This window comes from Dermacentor silvarum, chromosome 8 (genome assembly GCF_013339745.2).
Source record: "Dermacentor silvarum isolate Dsil-2018 chromosome 8, BIME_Dsil_1.4, whole genome shotgun sequence".
Taxonomy (NCBI): Eukaryota; Metazoa; Arthropoda; class Arachnida; order Ixodida; family Ixodidae; genus Dermacentor; species Dermacentor silvarum.
Genome location: NC_051161.1, coordinates 72,812,161 through 72,833,634, shown reverse-complemented (window position 1 = coordinate 72,833,634; position 21,474 = coordinate 72,812,161). Strand labels below are relative to the sequence as shown.

General features: G+C 49.9%; 1 protein-coding gene across 1 annotated transcript in view; it reads right to left on the bottom strand.

Annotated features, from left to right (window-relative positions):
- LOC119461442 (sodium-dependent transporter bedraggled) overlaps positions 1 to 21,474 on the bottom strand; it is a 169,281-nt gene that overhangs the window by 82,811 nt on the left and 64,996 nt on the right. Inside the window, exon 2 of the mRNA XM_037722753.2 lies at positions 12,549 to 12,570. The gene's annotated coding sequence lies outside the window, so the exon portion shown is untranslated. The remainder of the gene's footprint in view (positions 1 to 12,548; positions 12,571 to 21,474) is intronic.

Genomic DNA, 21,474 nt, shown 5'->3' with positions numbered 1-21,474 from the left:
TTAATCGCCGCATCAGCCTTGGCCGAAAGAGAGTGCGAACTTCGGCTGACATTGGAACGGCATCTGTCTTCTTGAGAGAGCAGCGCCCATGCTTTCCCTGGCCTCTAATTGCCGCGATAATTAAGAAGTTGAAGTCCTAAGCATTTCTATCTTTATTTATTGATTGCTTCTTTTGGCTACCTTGTTTTGTTCTTCGGGGGAGCCACGCGCAAGTCTGTTGGCGGGTATCTGCGTATGCCCCGCTGCGGTGGTTCAGTGTGTAAAAGATGTTCTTTAGCTGCACGCTAGGTCACGGGATCGAATCCCGCGGCTGCGGCGGTCGTGCGCGTGTGTGTTTTTGTGCGTGTGTGTGTGTTGTGCGCCATTCAATGGTCGTTATCTACGACAGAATCTCAGCGCTTCCCAACTAGCTCACAGACACACACACACGCACGCCTGCCGAAACGAAAGCGCTCGCCCGTCACGCGCATTCGGAGAGACGAGGGCGCTGTCACGAGAGAAACACCCGTTCTCGAGGGAGGTACCGCGCGTTCGAACTGGGGCGGTGGCCTCGTGCCGCGAGCAGCAGCGCGCCGTCGCCTTAATTCTCATCACTCGCCACCTTCGCGTCAGCGTGAACTACTAGCACTCGTGCAAGACGCGCCGCACTGCCGGCCGCCTTTCCGCACGCGAACATATGCCGCATGTTTCGCGATATAACCACCTCCGGAATATAAGCATCACATCACACCCGTGCACTCTCCTCTCTGCCATCCATCTTCCATTTGCTTAAAACAAAAACCGCTCCTTAAAAAACGAAAGAAAACGTATGCAGATCCATCGCACGTGTTAAAATGAATCTGTGCGAAGCGAAGCTTGAAAAGGTGCTTCATCAAACGCTGTATTACAACTATATGCGATGCGTACAGTTGTGTTCATTGTCACCCAATGCAACGTCGAAGATCATGCAATGTTTATGTTTCTGCACCGCAAAGGTCCCAACTTTAATCTGATCAGCAATGTGCATGCACTACACCGTTTGTAAGCTGCGCCGAAGCGCGAACACCAAATCAGCTGCCACTTTCTGTTCGGGTGCCGGCAGCTGACATTCGGGCCCATGTCGCGGTAGGTTATGTTCAGAAATACAATCTCACAGAAAAGCTTCGATGGAACTGAGGATAATTCGGTATGGCCTGGTGCCAGCAACTGACGCAGCAGCTGGAGAAATTAAACCAACCACACGGAGGACTTCCAGGCAAGTGAGAGCTAATAATAATATATGTAGAGCATGTCATGTTTTTTTTTTTTGTATCTCAATAATTATGCTCTCTAACTTTAAAATTACGTAAGATTATATAATGAGTTACTAAGGCAGACTTTGCAGTATCGTTATAATTGCTTTGAACAAAAACACACCCGCATCTACTGCGAACAACACGGGTATAAAAAGGCAAGAAGGTCGAGCCGACGGGGTTGGAGTGATTGTGTCGAGGAAAATACAGTACCTACGGGCGCGACACAATGCGAGCGGCGTCCCGCTAAGCTTGAGTGGATGGAGACAGCGCGTCGGCAGGGCTTGTCTTGGCTGCCGCTCTTCTTTGCACGCTGCAGACGCGTCAGCGATAAGCTCCTTTGTTCTCGAGGCCGCGCATATCCACTCGCGCGTTCCACTTTACTACGGACGGGACGGAACAGTGCTTAGCCGCGCCTCGCTGTTTTCGAGCAATCTCGCGAAGAGACTCGTCTATTTGCTCTGCAGTCACGAACGAGGAGGTGATGCTTCCAAGAATAGGAGGGGGGGGGGGGGGGGGGAGCAGACGAGCGGCTCCCAAGAAGCACGTATGGAGAACGTCCCGGAAACGGAACGCGAAGTTCGTGGGAACAACCGTGTCCCATGTGGTTAAGCTCAGGCCCTCGAACGCCGCTGAGTTCTTTTCTCCGGGCGGTTACGTACAGCTCGTTCGTTCATTCTAGGCGTGAAGGCGTCATTACAAAGCAGCAGGCGAAAACAGGCTGGGATTTTCGAAATTCCGTAAACAGGCTTCCCAGCGCATTCAAGCTGTTCTATAGACCTTTTACAGCGAGCACTTCCCGCACTGCGCACCAGGGGCCGCCAGGCGCCGCCATTGAACGCCTTCTGAATCAGAAGCAAGCATATGCATTATACCGCAGCCAACCGCACCGTTAATGTTCCACCAAGAGGTCGGGGATCGCTTGGTAATACGGCACTATTTATTTAAAGTGTGAACGAGCAGAAGGAAGACGTGATCTGTCATGAATTGCAAGAACTGCGCCAGAGATTTGCAAGTGTGGGAAGAGAGTGCGTGATAGCTTCATTCGCCTCAGGTGCGCACGGAGTGTCCGTGTTTACGAACGTTCGTCATGCATATATACATTTCCGCAAGATGAGCACAAGACGCTCAACCGCCAGCGCTAAATAGCCATAGAACCGGCAACCGGTTGCCGGCAATGGCTGCCAGCCGAACACCGCCTAGCATAAAATATCACGGAATGTTGAACTTCCGTAACCACGCATGCAAGTCAGCACTAAGTCCTCCTCAGGTAAGCGCAACTGACTTACTCGAACAACTTCCCTTTCCAAAGCAGCGAAGTCAAACTCAGAATTGTTTACGATGATTACGAAACGCACACAACGCGTGTAGGCGCGGTTCTCTGCCAACACATTTGGCGATGAGCAACTTATCAAGGATTGATATCTCTAAAATGTGAGTGCGTTACTTGGGTTACTTACAAGAAATAACCGCTACGATTTCTGTTGAAATCGGCGGGGCTTCAATGCTACCAGCCGAACAAAAGATGAAAGGCGCCAGAATGAATTAAATGAAATAGTCACGAAACATATCCCACATAGGGATAAAATAGGTCTATATACGACAAGATTTAGCTATGCACATGTCAGACGTACTTGGAAAGCGAAGCTATAAGTACATGGTTGGTCTAGAACTGTTGTAGCAGAGGGTTAGACTTGTTTAGGGATGAGGAGGGGTGTTCTGGAGTGAACACCTTGCAAAGTTGCTTTGTTCCTATGAGAATGCCCTAAAAGAGATAAAGTGTTACGGTATCCCAGCTCACTTGACGGCGTAAGGAGGATTCGTGAGCCATTCGGTTGTTACACATAAAAAGCAGTCTCCAGATTACCATCTAGATTAGCTTTTCTAAGTATACAGGTTTCACGCTGCTACCTTTGGACCACATTGTTCTGTTTAGATGGCTCACTGGTGTGAGATTGAGGTGATAGGTGCATCTTGTACTTTTCTTATCTGCATCTTCAACCGCAGAAAAAGCAAAGCACTAACAACCCCTATAATGAATACACTAGGTAGTCTGTTATAGCTCAATCCGCAGGCATAACATGAATAGCGTACACGCTTTTCAACCTTTGAATCCTGGAGTAAATGTTCGTTATGTAACTAAGCAGTATACCCTCGTCAAACATTTGAGCTCAAGGGGAGTCAAGGCATACCACTTTAAGCATACCCTTGCGTACTTTAAGAGTACGCAAGTGTCGGCGCCAATACATCCCACTTTCCGCGAAAGAATGTGAGCATTCGCGCAGTTATGACTTCGCAGATGCTAAACTCACCACACACTCGACGCACTGGCGATACGAAGCTAAAGCAGAACGCGGTCGACGTCGTTGTTGACCTGCGCGTTTCGGTATAAACCTGTCTTTGCAATTGACACTGAAGAAACGGGGAGTGGAACTTACTGCGACGTCCCGAAGTGATTAGTCTCTCAGGAAAATATGTGGCTCACTATGACTCACTTACGCGCGTAGCCCGCGCAAACAACACCAACACATACACGTTCACATACACACAGGCACGCATAGTTCGCATGTATGTACACGGTGGCATGCGGCCTCTTCTGCCCCAAAAAGCGCAGCTGTTTCCGACGCCTCTGCGCCGTGTGACGGACTGACACGCGACATAGTTATTTCCATCGCCCGCTTTTCGTCCGCGTTGCACTTAAAGCCCCAAATAAAAAAAAATCTGCTATCTTCACGAGCCGGAGAGGATGGCCTAGTTCAGCGCTAAATCCTATTGTACGCCCCAACAGTACGCAGTTGGGGCGTACAATTGTACGCTGTACGATGAACAGTACTTTATTGTACATTTACGTTCCACAAAAAGAAAACTAGACGCCCCCGTGCTCATTATGAAGCCTTGGTATCCTGCCAGATGTGATGCGCAGTCGCCGGAACAATTTTTGTACGCACGCGCTCGGGTTCTCGAAACGCGAGGAGAAGCGCAGGCTTCACGTGTGAGAGCTCTGGGCTGCGTGAGCAGGTTGCGGAGTTATTGAGCTTATTCTCAGATCGCCCCCTCTCTTTTTCCCCCTCTTCCTTTTAAACAACCTCCAATAGTAGCAACTGGACGATCGATCGTTGTCCTTGCAGGTGCAACTTGAAGACCGTCCCCATCGCTCGTGTGAAGGCACTGTTGTCTTTCTCGAGGGCGACTTGCCTATATGTGAACGCCTTGGACTTGCTCAGGCCCTCCGCGTCCGTGCGCGAGCTCACCGGGTCTTTCCTCCCCCCCTCCTCCTCTCTCTATCTCATCTTTCTATTCCCTCTTTCCCGTCTCCCAGAGTAGGATAGCCAACAAGACGCATTTATGGTTAACATCCCTGCCTTCTCTCTTTCTCTCCTCCTCCTCATCTTGATCCTCCAATAGCAGAGTGGTTTTGGTTGAGTAACGTGATAGTAGAGTGGAACAAAAGCACAGCGTTGTGATCGCCTCTGTTCTCGCGTGCCATGTTATGTCACGATCACAATATGTGAGAGCCATTGGGATGACCGCCGCACCTGTGGCATCGCGGAGGTGGCTCTCCCGCGAATGCACGAAGGAGATGTATACATACGTGTGGGAGAAAGAAGAGTCTGGGCTTGTCGGATGAGGGCGGCGTGTGCGCGAGATAGAGTTGTAAAGGCGGAAACGCGCTGCGGGAGAGTCGATAGGGCTGGAGAGAAATGGGAGGCGATCGGGAATCACGTGAGCTTGGCCCGGGGAAGTCGGGAGCCTGGCGAAGAGTGTCACAGGCGAGCCGGTTAGCCCGTTCGTTCCCCGACAGACCCGCGTGGCCCGGTACCCACACGATTTCAACTGGTGTATTAAGACTACTTTGGAGAATGTGTGCCAGAGGGCTAGGAAGTTCCCCGCGTAATAAGGAGCGACAGGCGGTCATGGAGTCTGTGAAAATGATAGGCAGCTAGGTGCGGGGTGTTGGGGGGGAAGATAGTGGCAAAGTAGCTATACTATCTCGCACGTAGTTCAGCAAGTGTGGGGTCTGTAACCGAGAGGACTTCTCTATGGAGAATAGCATAGCTGCCCGAAAGAACCACTATGGCAGAGCCGAGTGAGGAGACGCTAGGGTCCGTGTAGCAGAAATGACGGTTTGGATGAGTGCGGGTGAAATGCTGAATATAGCGGATTCTAGCCGCCCGGCGTTGTGCGTGTATACAGGGATTCATGTTGCGAGGTAATGGCGCGATTCGTAGAAGTGCCGCGCATGATGACGAAAGTGCGGTAGAGGTGGTGGAGGGGGAAGTGGAGACAGAGAAGCCGACATAGGCCAGGATGTGGCGTCCTTGAGTGGTGGTGCTCAAACGCGAAATGTAGTGTTCCAAGTGTCGTTCGAGAGAGTGTATGTGCGTGTTACTGCCTGATGTATATAATGTCACGGGATGTTCTCGTAAGTCCGCAGGGCGTCTGACCGAAGTACAGGAAGACGGAACAGTCTCAGCAGGAAACCCATCGAGCGCGCACTACTAGTTCCGTCGACTTCCTCTTGCACACTTCACCGTGCCGGCACCGAAAATCTTCAGTACAATCAATATATACATCAGGCAGTAACCGAACAGACCACGTCGCGTACTGGGAGCTGCTCAAAGCGCGGTGCCCAGTGAGATCGTTGCTAAAGCCCCTCATTGAATCGTCCTCGGCGAGAAACCATCTCTCTCTATCTCTCACCCTGCCTCTCAGAGCCCCTCGGCTTTATAACACACGCTGCGCTATTCTTTTCCGAGGTAGTCACGGCGCACACACCCCGAGCGCCACGCATGACTGCTAGTGCACGGTCTCGTCCGCACCTCTTTCGCCGGCTCAGTGCATAGCGTCCCGCGAGCCCGTCGTTCGCGTCCGCGCAGGAGGCCAAACCTCATTTACAGCCGTCGGCCGGAGAGCCGGGAGGTCGTTAAAGAAAAATGTCTGTCATCCGATGAGCGGCGCCACGTGCAAAAAAGAAAAAGAAAAAGAGAGAGAAAAGAGAAGAAGAAGGTCAACTCGCGGGCCCCTTCCGTTTGGCGTCCCCCTGAATGTACGCGCCACGCCTGTATGCGGGAAAGGGGTGGACCTCGTTACGTTTCAGCCGTCCCGCCCATAACGAGATTTCCCCGAAAAAGAAGAAGAAAAAAAATGAACGGAGCCGTAGAGGTATCCGCCCTTCAAAACGGCAGGGTAGCAAAAAACATGCCATTGCTATGCGGTATAGGCGTAATAAGTCGGCGACTGCAAAGCGGTGTTGTTAAACATAAGCCATTTTATGTTTGTTAAAACCGTGCATGAGAGAGCAGACTGCAGCCTCCTGCTGTTAAACTATGGCGAGAATAATATCATTATTATTAATTAATTAATTAATTAATTAATTAATTAATTAATTAATTAATTAATTAATTAATTAATTTATTTATAGCAGCACACACATTTATGACCAGAGCTGGTTTCCTTTTTCGGAAGTTTCAGACAACGTTTTGGCACTTTTGCGCAAGTGAGGAGCTGCCATCGAGGTTTCACACACAGTGACTAGAAGTGGCAACATTGGTCGGCCTGATTACCAAGTGCAATGCGGTTGGCATCAAGTCGGACTGTGTGTGTCTTCTAGGCGATGTTGAAGCTTAGCGCAGAATGGCAGATAGTCCTTACGGTGTACTTAAAAGTACAGTTTTGATTGATTGATTGATTGATTGATTGATTGATTGATTGATTGATTGATTGATTGATTGATTGAGGGAGGGAGGGAGAGAGGGAGAGAAATCGGAAACGCGCATTTACTGAAGTGGATTCAATTATTCTTCGCGCGTACAGCACGCAATGAAAAATGCACAATGGGACAGCGTGCGCTTAACATCTTTCGGGCGCTTGATCCACAAAATTTCGCTCGAAACCAATTTCGCTGTCACGCGATCGACGGACACATTCTCTCAAAGTGCTTGCAAACTCAGCTGTATACATACGAGATGACTGTCACTGCAAAAAAAAAAAAATGTGAAAAAAAATGAAGCAAAATAGCGGATGCTCAGACTTGAATGTAAGCCGACGCTACATCCGTTCCCCACCTCCCTCCCTCTCGTTCATTAGATTCTGAGAAAGGTAAACGCACCGCCGTTCGACACTCGGAGCGCATGCATTCTTTATGCCGGGCAGAGCGGCAGCTTCGAAAGGGGTGGACTGTGGCTCAGAGTCGCCCGGCCTATATATGACGTTGCAGGAAGAAGACTACGTGCTTCGGAGCGCGCCCACGTGAACAGATTCGTGCACGCTTTATTACTTGTCTTCCCGCGAAACGTGGTGCGGTTAGACTTATGAAAGGACAGAATAAAATCCTGTACATCCATAACGTGTATACGTAAAGCGAGCGTGTGATTTATTTGGATGAAATGCGAAATGTTGGCAGCTACGAGTACTTTGTCGCCGGCATCTCCACAAACAATAAATTGTCCAATGATAAAATGCTGATAGCATAAGAAAAGAAAAACAAAACATTTCAGCAGTAAAGCACATTTCATAAACGTGCAGCAGGTTATCAATGCTATACAAGTAGATGCTTTTCGTACAATTGTGTTTATTTTCGCCATATATGCAATGTGTATGCAACATGTAACAAAGGGGGGGGGGGGGGGGGCGCAGAATAGGGTTGCGTATGGCAAGAAAGCTTCGCTTTAATAGATGAGGGCCTTCGTTAAAATTAATGAAGAAGCATTGTACGCGCTAAATCTTGCCTGCGCCTACATTTCACAGGCTAAAGCTATAAAGAGTTCAACAGAAAGAGATGCGAAGCAATCCGGCTGCGCTAATGCGATATAAAAACGACATCGGCACGCAAACGCGCCTACTTCTTTTGTCAGAGCTGTTAAACGATGGACGACCATTGCACTCGGAAAAGGACTGTCGACGCTGCGATTATTCGGGTATGTACTAGGGTCGCTTGCCTGATGTGAAGAAAAAAACTACAACATTGGAGGTACAGTGGCGCTCTTCACGTCAGTTTTATATTTCCGCACAATGCTCTTAAATTTATTGTGACTCGAGAAACCTTATTTGTCTTTGACCTAAACTTTGTCTTTGTCTCACAGTTTCCGACTCGCAGTGTTTAAAGACTTTCGCGTTACTTTATACAACTATATGGCAGGATATTACCACCTTTCGGTGGTAATCTTATAGAGGAGGAGGCGAAAAAAAATAATGAAAAACAAGCACACCGCCCTTAATCGGTTAAGCCCTTCGAGGCCAAAGAGGAGAGGTCGACACAGAACAGAATTTATTCCGGCCGCCTACGAGCGCCCATCATCCTCGGCTTCGAACGAACCGCGACTCATCCGCCTAATTAAACCACCCTGAACTGGCCACGTCAACAAGTTTCCGCCCCGGCCGCCGCTGCAGGCCTCAATTCATCGCCGCGTAAACACCACCGGGGGTGGCTTTCCGGGAACGAAGCGCTCCGTGGCCCCGGGAGACGCAATCAGGCGATGAATGCGTATATACCCTAGGCACCACCCTCGATCGGCCGCGGACCGCTCTAATCTGAGCAGCACCCAGCGCGCGCTAGCCACAAGCCACCGCGGCGGTGATCAATGGAGCTCGCTAAAGCGAAGGCCAGTCAGTCGCCGCCCGTGCCCGGGCGATCCCGATCCACGGCGCGTCCTTCACCACCAAAACCCTTGCTACGCCTCGGCGCTGCCCCTCCAGCAGCTCAGCGGTTGACCGTGGTCATGGCGACCGAACCACAACAAAGCGTGCCGCCGCGCCTCGAGGCACGTGCAAGCGCAAAACCGTCACCACCGGCGTCGACCGTGGACAACGGCTTCTTTCCTTTATTTTTCTTTCCCCCCCACCACCACTCACCGCTTCGCTCCCTTCATCCCCCACTTTTCCTCGTAGCGCGCGTAGTAAACAAGTCGAACCGCGGCCGAGCTCCAAGCAGCCCGCGACCCTGGGACAAGCCGCGCGCGCGAGTCCGTTGCCGTGAGAGACATCGACCCCGCGTCGCGGCCGCGCAACGGCGTGGCTGACCGAGACACACCGCGAAGTCGGGAGAGATGGAAGAAAGCGTACGCGATGCATAGATTTAGGCCATCGCGTCTAGGTGCTGGATTTGAGTCCATTGTCACGTCCCTGCGGAGAGAGCCCGCTTTTCAGACTGTACACACTGGGAGAAAGCAGGGGGGCGAAATCGAATCGAGGTGTTTGCGCACCAAAGTGCCCGCTATATGCTAGAAGTTACGAAAGCTGGCAAAAAAAAAAAAAATGCTTTCCTAGTGAGGCTGGTCCGAGAGTGGATATGAAGAATAAGAAACTCGTCACTGGCATTCCTTTTATTCTGTCATTGGTGTTTACTAAATGCAAGAATGTGGGAGAAGTGGGAGTATTATAGACCCGATATCCCAAGGCGCAGATAAAATTCCAACACTGCTCCTGAATACGAGATATATTGGAAAGCAAAAGTGTTACAGATGTCGCAGAGACATGAACGTGCAGATTCTTAAGGACACCTTTGCACAAGAAGCTCACATTAGTATACATAAACATTGACGCCATAAAGTACTTGTGAGCTTGGAGAAGTCAGCTAGTCGAACTAGCGTCCACGGTTTGAGATCGTGGGCGAACGACCGCAAAAAAACACGAATCACAAGAGCATACTGGCAGCAAGCACGCCCCTGCTCAGTACAGCCGCTCGAAAGCCACCAATGTGTTGATGAATGGCGTGAATCGACTATTCGGAAGCACGGACTTCCGCTCGAATTGCAAAACGTCTAGCTTCGCTGAAGTTCGATCAATTTAATTCGCGACAATGCGACGATTTAATGCACGAACAGACACACAAGCAGTCGATAGGCTCTTGCTCTTCACTCTACAACTCCCTAAACAAACTGATACGTCAAGAGTTTAGTAAAGCTGGTTGAAACTCTGCTAAGCCAGCTTGTCCTTTAACAATCGTCAGGTGGCCTCTCATAAAGTTTCGAGGCACGCTTTTCCAGAAAAACGCGCCTCGAATATACACTTCGATAGCAACGTACAAGGAATTCGGCGTGAACTATTTACACCGGTTAGAGTTGTGAGGCGTGATCCACCAGCGCCGTAATCAGACGACACACGGCAACATGTAAGCAGTTAGACAAACGACGAACTTCAACTCGTCTTCACTATACACAAGGATAACCATACCAATCGTACGAGCAAACGCTGAGCGAGGAACACGTATACACAGCCCTGTGTATACACGTATATCATGTATACATCGCAATATTTGCAACGACCTAGGCTAGTTTTCTTCGCTGAACCACCGGTCAGAACGTTCACGACACGAAAGGCATCCTAAAGAGTAATCATTACGTCAAGCTCTATAAAATATGCAGCGTCATTGCTTGCAAACGAAGTAAATATGCACAAGTTGTCGGTCGTAATAAAGCTCCTCCGTGAATCAACGCGTTTCGAAAAGCTGTTTCGCACGCTCACGCACATCAAAAATCGCGCCAGAGAAGCACCACGCCCTCTACTATACGTCGCATTCGTTAAAAGTTTACCTATAGCGAACGGTGTCGGCTCTGCCGGCTATAATATAGACGAAAGTAACGAACGTCGGGGGGTGAAAGTAGAAGACCGCTTCTAAAAGCCTAACGGCATTCCCGCCACAGCTCATTTGTATGCGCCTTCGCCTAAAGCGCCGGCGTTGTTACGCTCGCAAGAGCGCAAACATTGATTAAGCACCAGAATGACGCATGCCCGCCTCGATAACTCCACCTTCTCTGAAAAGTACCCACAAAAGATAAGAACGCCATACGAACACACAGCGTCGAAGAAGCGAGGAAAAAGTCAGAGCACGGCCTCGCAATTGCAGTCTCGGTAGTGTATTTCGTGCACACCCAGCGATGAGGTAATCTGAACGCGAAAACTAAAAAGAAAGAAAGAAAGAAAGAAAGAAAGAAAGAAAGAAAGAAAGAAAGAAAGAAAGAAGAGAAAGAAAGAAAGAAAGAAAGAAAGGCGCCCACGAAAGTTTCATTTCTATTCTATCGCCGCGCGCACCGCATGTGGTATGCATGAACGACGCCGAGCGACCTCGCATTCTTTTCTTTGCGGCCTTCTGTCCTTCTCTTTTGTATACGGCGGCTCCAGGCTCGAAGAACTGTCCACCGCCGTTCTGGTCCGCAGAAGGCCAGCGGTAGGCGTAGTAGCATCGCGGCTACCTCTGGCGTGCTCCTTCTTCTTCGGCTCCCCGGTCACGCTCTGAATGAGGAGGAATAGCAAATGATCCATAAAAAAAAAAAGAGGGAGGAGGAGCCATCGGCCAATCCCCGAGTCTGCGTGCGAGGGAGTGCGAGCGTGAGACGGGTTTCCTTCTATGGCCATTCTCTCGCAAACTGGCCTCTTCTGCTGGCAATCGCTTTCTCGGCGTGGCTTCGCGCACGTCTCCCGGACGATGAGGCGAAGTCACTCTTCAGTGCGGATCCGTGGCCGCTTCTCATTAGATGGCGTTGCGTGCCTCCTTGCAAGCAAACTAAGGCAATGATGGAGACATTTTTCTTTCTTTCTTTCTCCAGGTAAAGACAAAAGGAAGCGCACGATGTGCGAGTTCTCTGTATTCGATTTCAAGGGGCACTAAGGAGTAACATTAAATCAGTTGAGGCTGCTAAAGCATTGTTTTTACTTCGGTTCATTCGGCGAGGAAAGTCTTAATATTACTAGAGAAAATGAAACCCTACCTTGATTTATCACTTTTTGTTTGAAGTTGGGGAGGAAATTGCGAAGTCACGGATTTCAAGTGTCTTCTCGCTCCTTGAACGTTCTCGGAACTTGCAAAGTTGCACATTTGATTTGCAACGCAGTCCTTAAAAAAAACAAAAAAAACTGTACTGCACAAGTCTCCGCTGTCTCGTACCGTTGCAGCGTTTTCACTGTCTTCCTCCGAGGTGCGTGAGCAAGATAATTGTGCTAACGAAGGTGAGTCGACAACGCGGAAACCTTGCCTACCCGGCACGCGCGGTATGCAGCTAAGAAGTTGTGTCCATCTCTCGGCCTTCCACGAAACGTGCAGTAAGCTGTCTATAATAAATTCCGCGCTTCCAAAAATGGCTTTTACAGACGCGACCGCGCTGGGCTTCCTTCCGGACCATTCTCAGCAGTGTCCTCGATAACACGACGTATGATATACAAATGGCGGTTTCCTCGATCGGACATGGCGCTGCGCTCAACTACAGCGCTACTCTTGCAAGCAATCTCACTGCCCATGTAAAGCAGCATTATAGAATATCTAGGATTCTTTTTTTCACTTACCACTGGTATTGACGGAGGCTGCCTGCGAAAGAGAAAAAAAAAAGAGAATGGAGAACTCGATTAGTTACTCTGAAAAACGGCTATGAATCGGGCATGTGCACTCAACAAGTATACAATGAACGATATTTTGTTATTAAAAAAAACGACACAAGCATGCACTGGGCACAAGTGCCGTTCTATACTGGCCTTAACTAAACCTGCGGACTTAAGGAAGGACTTAACTAAACCTGCGTCTTTAATTAATAAATCCTGAGTCTGCTAATTCGCACACCTCAGTAAAGTCTAGCCCGTAAATTCGCATCTGTGCCACCGATAAAAAAATTTCTGTGATGCACGTTCTCCAAGGAATGCACACATATGGGCGTTTGTAGAATGAGTTAGACCAGTAAATCATTTTGTTTTTTCGCAGTGAACGACCATCGTTTCAGTTGTCAGAGAAGACAGACAAATGATCGAACCGGCTGTTAACTTTCACGCCCCGAATAGTGCAGTAACAAGGGATTTATTCTCAGCTGTTTGCATGGTTGTGATAGCGTGTCATAATACAGCCAGGTACACCGGAAACAATACCGACACATCGGTTCTTACAGTCCCAGTCTGCGTGCAGCAGTAATCATAGGGACAAGCAACGAATGGCCGCGATGTTTGTATCGCATAGGTATAATAATAATTATAATTTGACATATATAAACGGCACTATACATGCACGTGCACTGTGCGTCGCTCGCTGTCTATGCGCGGTTGGCACGTAAAAAGAAAAAAAATTGCAAATAATATCCTGAAATTTCTCGGAGTGGACAGGCTACCAGGTGTGCTGAGACTCCTCACGAGTTTAGATTCTGTGCACGCGGAAGGCTCGTTTTTACTTACACTTATCTAACGTTGTAGACCTTCCAGCGCTATCGCTGCAATGCCAGTACACGACTTGTCACGCGATACCATCGCGGCAGCTCGCACAGAAGATACATTGGGTAACACTTTCCAATCGCTCTTATCACACTGCTGCAGAAAGTTTCTCTCCAAGGGAAAGTTTAAGCTCTTTAAAACTCCCCCCCCCCCCCCCTACCCTCTTCCACTTCATTCTTAAGCTTCATCCGGCCCGAGTACCATCGCCCAGCACTCCCACACACCCTCGCCAGCGGGCAGAAGTCAACTGCCATCCCCACGAACATCCAGCGCGCACGCTGCAACGTACCGTTTCGGCCATTGACAAAAGACAGGCCGCGTGAATATTCATGCACGTCTAACGGGGCTCAACCCGGCCTCGATTAATATGCAGCGTCAGCTTGCGCGCCAGCAACGGCGCGTGTACTCCGGATAGGTGACCCAACGCTCGAGGCCTTCGCGCTCTCTGCAGAGCGGTCATCAGTGTCCAGCAGCTGCTCTGGCGAACACTGTCGTTTCTGTACATACAGTGTACAGTTTTTTTTTTCTTCTCTGTGACCCGAAATAAAAGAGAGGGATGGATCACTTCAGCCTATTGTGTTCTTTATGCTCGAAGGTCGTCGAGGTCACTTTCCTGTCGATAGCGCGCGTATGAGTCACGGTGGCCTGGCGCACTTGATAACAACAATGGACTATAGGGGAAAAAAAAAAACACCAACGTGCGGCGTAAGGGCGTGACGTGCGGTACGCTGATGGTGCCACGGTAGGATGAAACATCCTACAAGGCAACAAAGCAAAATACAAAGATCGAATCTGCATAAGTGTTCACCCGGGTGCTTTTCAACGCAGTAAAACGCATCAGACATGGCTGCTGTTTACCGGGAAATTAAGTTTACCTCCTCTATTCACGGTTCCTTCGCGCGGTACCGTGACGCTGACACAACACGGCCCGCGTATTGTTCTGGTGCAAGAATACAAGAAATGGCAACCGCTGTGCAAGCATGGACGGCATGCGTTACTCGGGTGCTCCCAGGTGCAACAAAGAACGTTCTACAGTAACACCGGCCGCTTAATAGCCGCTCTCTCTCTCTCTCTCTCTCTCTCTCTTTAGCTTTTGTTTTTGTAATAGCTTTCCTGTGTCGTTATAGAAGTGCTTCCCTTTTGAGAACTGAGACCGCTTTTTCTACGAAAGCAAGCCCATGACGCCAGATCATCCAGCTGAAACAACCTGTCTGACATGAAATCAAAACAAGCCGATTCAGACGATGTGAATGTCCGCGTACGCGGAAAAAAAGATTAGTTTTCGCCTGCCTGAAGAGACAAGAAACAAGACGAACGATACCTAGACGTTGTCCTCGCTGCAGACTACCATGATTGCTTTATCACTGTTTTTCTTTAAATGCGTAAACATTTCTATGCCTACCCAACGGGGAAACTCGTCCGTCCGTCACGTCGGACGATCGTTTTCAAGATAGGGCACGCAGCAGCGGGCGAATTCACCTTCGTGCTGCCTCTCGCTTCAACGCGAACCAAGCGGCGAGAACACAGCGCACACGAAGCTATCAGCACTCGCCGCACTCCGTCCACATCGCAGATCGCTTTCAAGATAGGGCCCGCGCGGCCGCGCCATACGCAGCCACCGCCGGAGTACGGTTGATCACGGTTCATAAAGGTTCGACGCGGATGGATAAGGCGCTAAAGAGAGATAACGGCTTATAATGATCGGAACGTCATCAGCGCACCTGGCGCCGCCACCTACAGTAGTTTGCGTGCGTCAACAATTCACCTTGCGTCGCGTTCCGCAGCAGTTCGTGTCGCCGCAGCGCTGTCCTTTAGTGGTCGGATCAAGTTTCGTAACATTGATAATGACACCGGGTTGCGTGGAGATAAGCAAGTGGCACAATGTTTACGCATACTTATACAACTCCCAGAGGAGCTTCTACGTCCCTTTTTTTTTTTCTTTCTTTCTCTCTCTCTTCGCATAGTAGCCGTGAAGAACGCATTTGACACATAAGACGCTGGCGTCTAGGCGGCGAGCTGGGCATAGGTAACAATATTCCCCTCACATATTTGTCCATTTTGTTCATAGTGCGTTTAGCAAAGTTTACACTTGGCAAAGTTTACAAAGCAAGGTTGGACGTCCACCACGATTCACGTCGTGGGGACTCCCCACTTCATTACTTTTAAACAGTGCACGAGCGACAACGTCGCCACGAGCTCAGGTACCGCGAGAAAAAACGAACGGGAATTAAGGGAGAGGCTTACAAGTGCAGCGCTGTGCGCGGCGACGAAGATAAGCAACAAAGAAGCCAGTGCCGAGGCCGCACCCATAATAGCTCACCCGACCGGAGACCCATCGTTCCCCGCTAAATTACGTGCAGTATACAGCGTCGAGACCGGCGCTGTGAACAGTGAAGCAAATACATGAGCATTCCTGTCGTTCGGTCTTCGCTTATGCTTCGCGCTGGACCTTTTATCCGATTCGTATAATCTAAGCGACATTTCGAGAGGGTGGATCAAGCCTCCGTCGTTAGAATATCTGAATGCCGGAATTCAGCGCGGTCCGCACAATCACACATACACGCACACAAACGCACGTTTTCACCCAGTTGCTCTGGCTTCAACTGTGGCTGAGCGGTTATGACTTTCTGGCGGTCAGCTCGACGCCATTCGTTGTGTTCCTGATCGGGGCGGCCACATTCAGATGTAGGCGCGCGTCGTCAGCGCTGCGAGTCATCGTTTTGCCTGTTCTTCCATGACATACCAACAAGCCAAAGTATTTCCGCACTCTATACATGGCAACGGAACGCAGAAAAAACTTCAACGCGCCGAGATGGGGCACTCGAGAAAAACTCCAGGCGGTCAAAACTGTATTCGCATCACTCCATTAGGGATTCTCGCTCGCGGCTTTTCGGTACCAAGAGAAATCGATGAGTCGCCGCTTCGACTCTTCCTTTTCAATGCACGAGCAGCCACGCCCTCGCAAACTGTCACCTTCGGGAGCGCTGCACGCAACTAGTGAGAACAGCAGTCGTATTTTCATGTACCACAGTTGAAGCGAAAAAAAAAAAAGAAAGAAAAAGAAAACGAGACGCACCGCGGTGGGGGTTGGTGCGGGCAAGGGATATGCCGACATCACGCCACGGGATTGGCGGCCACGAAACACGCGCGGCCCCTGCTATTTCGGCCGGTGGCCCGTCTTTCGTCTACAAAGAAGCGCGCGCTCGCTCTCCGCGCCCGAGGCTACAGATTGCGCGCGCGCCGTGCGGCGAAAATCCGCCCGTGACCGACCGGCACGCTTCAGCTGACCGGGCGGCCTTGTCACGCAACGCGGCGGCGACTTCGCCGTTATATGTGCAGGGCCGCCGCCTCTCTGCCGCTGCCGACTGCATTTCCGTCTGTCTCACCAACTTCGTGAAACGCAGCGAATGCCGTAAGGCTGCGGTCAGCCAATTAGAGCAGGCTGCCGGAAAATAAAAGCAGGACTCGCCCATTGTACGCTATCGAACCTTCAGTGAAGCTTAAATTCAGTCGGCGTTGCAGGGAAGGCGTTCTGAGGCGAAAAATGGTGCTAATCTCCTGGCGAGAGCTGACGCGCCGGCACGTAGCTTTCACTGCACTGCACGGCGTTGCTGAGGTGAAGCATACGCTGTGCGACGTTGCGCAGTCGCCGCCGCTCTCCCCCAGCGCCTCGTCGCGTGCTTAAGGGGAGGCTTCCGCTGCAGACCGGGTTACGCGGATTACGAAACCGGCCGCCGAAGAGGGAGCCGCGGTATCTCTCTCATTTGTATAAAGTGGAAGCAAATAAATAATGCGAGGAGCCGCGATAAGGTCTCTCGGTAGGAGGGTCGGGGACGCTCGTTGTGCAGTTTTACCGCCTTCGCCTAGCGTGGACAGCACGATAATGAAGAAGACGAGGGAGATAGCGCAGGGTGCCCGCTTAATGTTAATAACTTCCATTTCTTTCTTGCTTGCTTTCTCTCTTTCTTTTCTTTCTTTCTTTCTTTTCTTTTGTTTTCTTTTTATTCGAGAAGGCGGAATTTACGCTGATAGCGCTAGTCGCAGTACTTCCGGCAGTTCTTACTGATCAGTGACGATAGCGTATCGGTCATGGGGCTCTCTATTCGACTGAATGTTCGCCGTCGCTGTGCAGAAGAAGGGGTCGATACCGATCGTTGACCGAAATCGGCCGTTCGGCCAGTGAGACTGTCCCTCGCGGAATACGCGACATTTTTGTGCGCAGCGATGATGAGTGAGGTTAACTAAAGCTCTAAGTGTAAAGCTTAAGGTGTTGGAGTTTGCTAAGAACACTGCTTACAAGGAGTGCGTGGTTTTTTTCTTTTCATTGGGCTATTCCAGCCATCATATGAACGACATCTCCTTGTCACAGCTTTTATTAGCCGCAACAATACTCTGCCGTTCTTCTCTTATTCATTTTTAATTTTCTTCTCTCTCCATTTCTCTTTCCCCGTGACCTTAACGAAAGCTCGCCGGCAGAGACATCGCGAGATTCAGAGAGCCAAAGGCCGGTGACCCCACCTTGTTTACAAACAAGGCAAGCAGCGTCTATACATACAGCGACACTTCAGACTCCTCCTTGTAAGCAACATTCCCAGACCGTGTAGCAACGTCCTTTAATTGTTCAAAGACGCGCGAGCAGGAAGTTCATCGGTGCGTCTCTGCACTGTCAGAGCTGGCGGTGTCGCCACTGAACCACAACTATTCGCGCTCTTTTGTGTCTTCCTCACTTTCGCATAGTCGCATAGTATAATCGACCCTTAAGAAATCAAGACTTTGCGGTTTCCGCTTTGTGGAGTACACGAACACATGGGGGCATCGACCATTGGCTCCTGACTTGTTTGTAAACAAACTGTTGGCGAGCATTTCTATAACACCCGCGAATGTTTTGTCTTATTCTTCGTAAAGTGCTGCAGACGCATACCTGCGAACACACGTATCGAATTGAGTTCAACGTCCCGGAACGCACCAGCGAAACGCCACAGTGCAAGGCTCCGGATTGACTTTTGACCATTCGTAAATGTTTAACGCGACTCCAAGTATAACAATATAGGAATTTTCGCATTCCAGTGGGAGCGCGGCGGTTGCTTCTGCCGGGAAATGAACCAGCACTTTCACGTAAAGGTACGGCACACGCCTGCACACCGGGACATCGCAGCTGGTCCGAAACAAGCGTGAACGGAGCATGCTCCGGACTATCTTCATGAGTACCTTCACAGACATAATTAAAAAAAAGTTGACCAAGAAATGTAACCAAAGGTTGTGGTGACGTGTTCATGCATAAACGTGCCAGCGACGCCTCCCCGGTTGAGTAAGAAAAGCTTACCGATTCTTGATAGGCAGAACATCAGCGCAAACACCGCAGCGGTATCTTTTCAGAGATAAACTTAAGGAAGAGAGGTGAACAGATTGGCCTGAATAATGTCCCTCTGTAGCTTGCTATGTTGTGGAGTAGGAAAGACGAGGGAGGGTGGTACGGCTAAGACTACGGCTACAGCTGCCCACTCTAGATGTCCCTGTGCAACGCCTACACGCTCCCTTCACGGCGTATCCACCTTGGCGGACAGGGGTCGAGGCTGCTGAAACGTAACCAGGAGACCGCATTTGAAGCACGCATTTTGCGCAGCTGTTCTTGCTACAGGCGTACTTGAGCGATAAAGCAGCTGTACTACAGGGATTCACTTATTTGCCGCAGCATCGCTTTTATAACCAGAGTCCTATGGGAACATCTCGACGCGCTGTTATTGACCTTGCTCATAATCGGAGCTCTTGACAACGGCGGTAAGAGCGGGCTTGCAGTCGGGTGCAGGCTTGCTCAGTTTACTTTACGTCGTCTCTAGAGGCTCACTACAGCGATGTCGTTTTAACCACCTCCAGTTGGAACGGCGCGACTGTAGCCCTCGGGCTTGGATTCAGTCTGTTGACGTAACCAACGCGCAGCCCATGTGGCTTGGACGTTGTTTGCTGATGTCGACAACGCGAGTGATTCTTCCGATGGCCCACAGGTGTCGCTATACCTCTTCGTGTGTAAAGCCACCCTGACGTGAGCAGGTATGGGGCGCCTGCTTTGAAAATACGCGTAACGTTCGTCGAGCGCTGAAAATAACTGATCTTAATTGACAAAAACAGAATATCTTCTAAGTTTTCGTCGCCGACGTAGATGATGACATCAGAAAAAACACCTGTTTGTCATTTCGGTATCCAATGAAATGAGCGAACTCCTATACTTGCCCCAATAACACGCACGGTTTTCAGTTTCTTCTATGGGCAGCTTGCGTCTCTACATCCACTGTATATAATAATGTTTATTTCTGCTATTAAACAACGCGTCGCCCATTTCTAAGCAGTAACCTGTCCTAATTAAGATCACCGTTCATATGAGTTCCCGCGCACACAAAAAGAGAGTTAAGTGGTACATTAGCTCGGATTTTACTCACTTGCATCGTACGCGTACAGCTTCCTCACATGCACGCTAACACACCAGCACGCACGCGCACAGAAACTGAAGCGCAAGATTAAAGACAAAGTAGGGGACAATTTAACCACCGCATCACTGCTACCGAGCGCACTGCGGTTGAACGCAACATCGCACGCTATTTCGAAAAAAAAAATAATAAAGCGACGCAGTTCATTCCACAGGTGTGGCCCTCTCTATATACAGACACATGTTTGGCCCACTGCCGTGTACATGTTCGTTTCAAGTCGGAGCCCCGGTTCGGCCTGAGCAGCGATCTGCATGACATTTCCCGGGAGAATGTTGAGGCGCGGAAACAAAAAAAAAAAAAAAAAAAAAATCAACCGGTACACAAACGCACCCCACGCTGTCCTACTTTAAAGAGACCGCGAGCGAGTCCGGAAAAGCTGACGCGCCGGTTTAAATTGGACGCGCCAGCAGAGAGCCACGAGGAGCCGCAGGATTACGGGAACCCCCTCTCTCTCGTCGCGTGGGGACGCGGGAGGAAAAATAGCCGGGAAGCTGCAGAGGCTGGCGAAGAGGCGAACGAACCGAGAGAGCGCGGCATGCCGCATATGCGGGGATCTAGGCGTCACGCTTTTAAGTGTGAAACGGGACGGCCTCTTCGAACTGTCCATTATGTCCCGCGTCAGTGCGGGAAGCAGACCTGTACCATCATATTCTATAGACCGTTTTTTTCATAGGCGCCGCCATTGCGTAAGCAGTGGCGCCATCTTTGGGCAGTTTGCATGCTGGCTTGGGCGAACGCCCGTGTTGTATGCTGCGGTATACGTTCGGTGGCAGTTTCTGGTGGATTTTTTCGCCCTCGCGCGGCCTATTTAGCATGAAATGGCGTCTTCTACGTGGGGAACGGTCCTGTGAGGCGTAGTGAAGGAATTTAAGTCTTAAGTAATTAAGCGGATGGAGTAACTGCTGGTGTTAGGGCGGATGGAGCACCCAGAGCGAGGTGCGCGCGTTTGTTTAAGCTTACAGCCTCGGATATCAGTTAGGTATTTCTGAAAATTCGTTTCACGAATGTTACCTTACTGCAGCATTCTCAGCCCTGTAATTCTAAGCTCTGGTTTAGCTGCAACGAGTAGTTATGAAACATTTGACGATCCTAACAGCGTGGGTATACCGTTCTGCTGGAGAATAAGTCGTGCTGTTTACTTCGACAAGCGTTCAAGTTGTTATGTGTAGATACGCTGGGCGACTGCCTTGTTTGCTGGGCAAGGTTTCCGCCTACAAATAAAATAGTTTGGTTAATAATAGCCGCATACCGTACAGTGTGAATCACACTTTTCGAGTGGTCGAACGACCAGCTGCAGACTGTGCGAGCGTCCGAGGCAGTACTATATGCTGTGTTATAGATCTGTCTGTTCTATATAGCGTATGGTTCAAGTGGTCCAAGCATACGGCACGATCATGCAGAGTCTTATTGCGTCGTTATCCCGTGTTCTGTTTTATTTTGCCGCAAAAGGAGGACATATGAACTCTTCGTTTTTTTTTTTTTTTTTGTCTTTTTTTTTTTTTTTTTTTTAGTCTCCTAAGTTCGGTCATTTACGACTC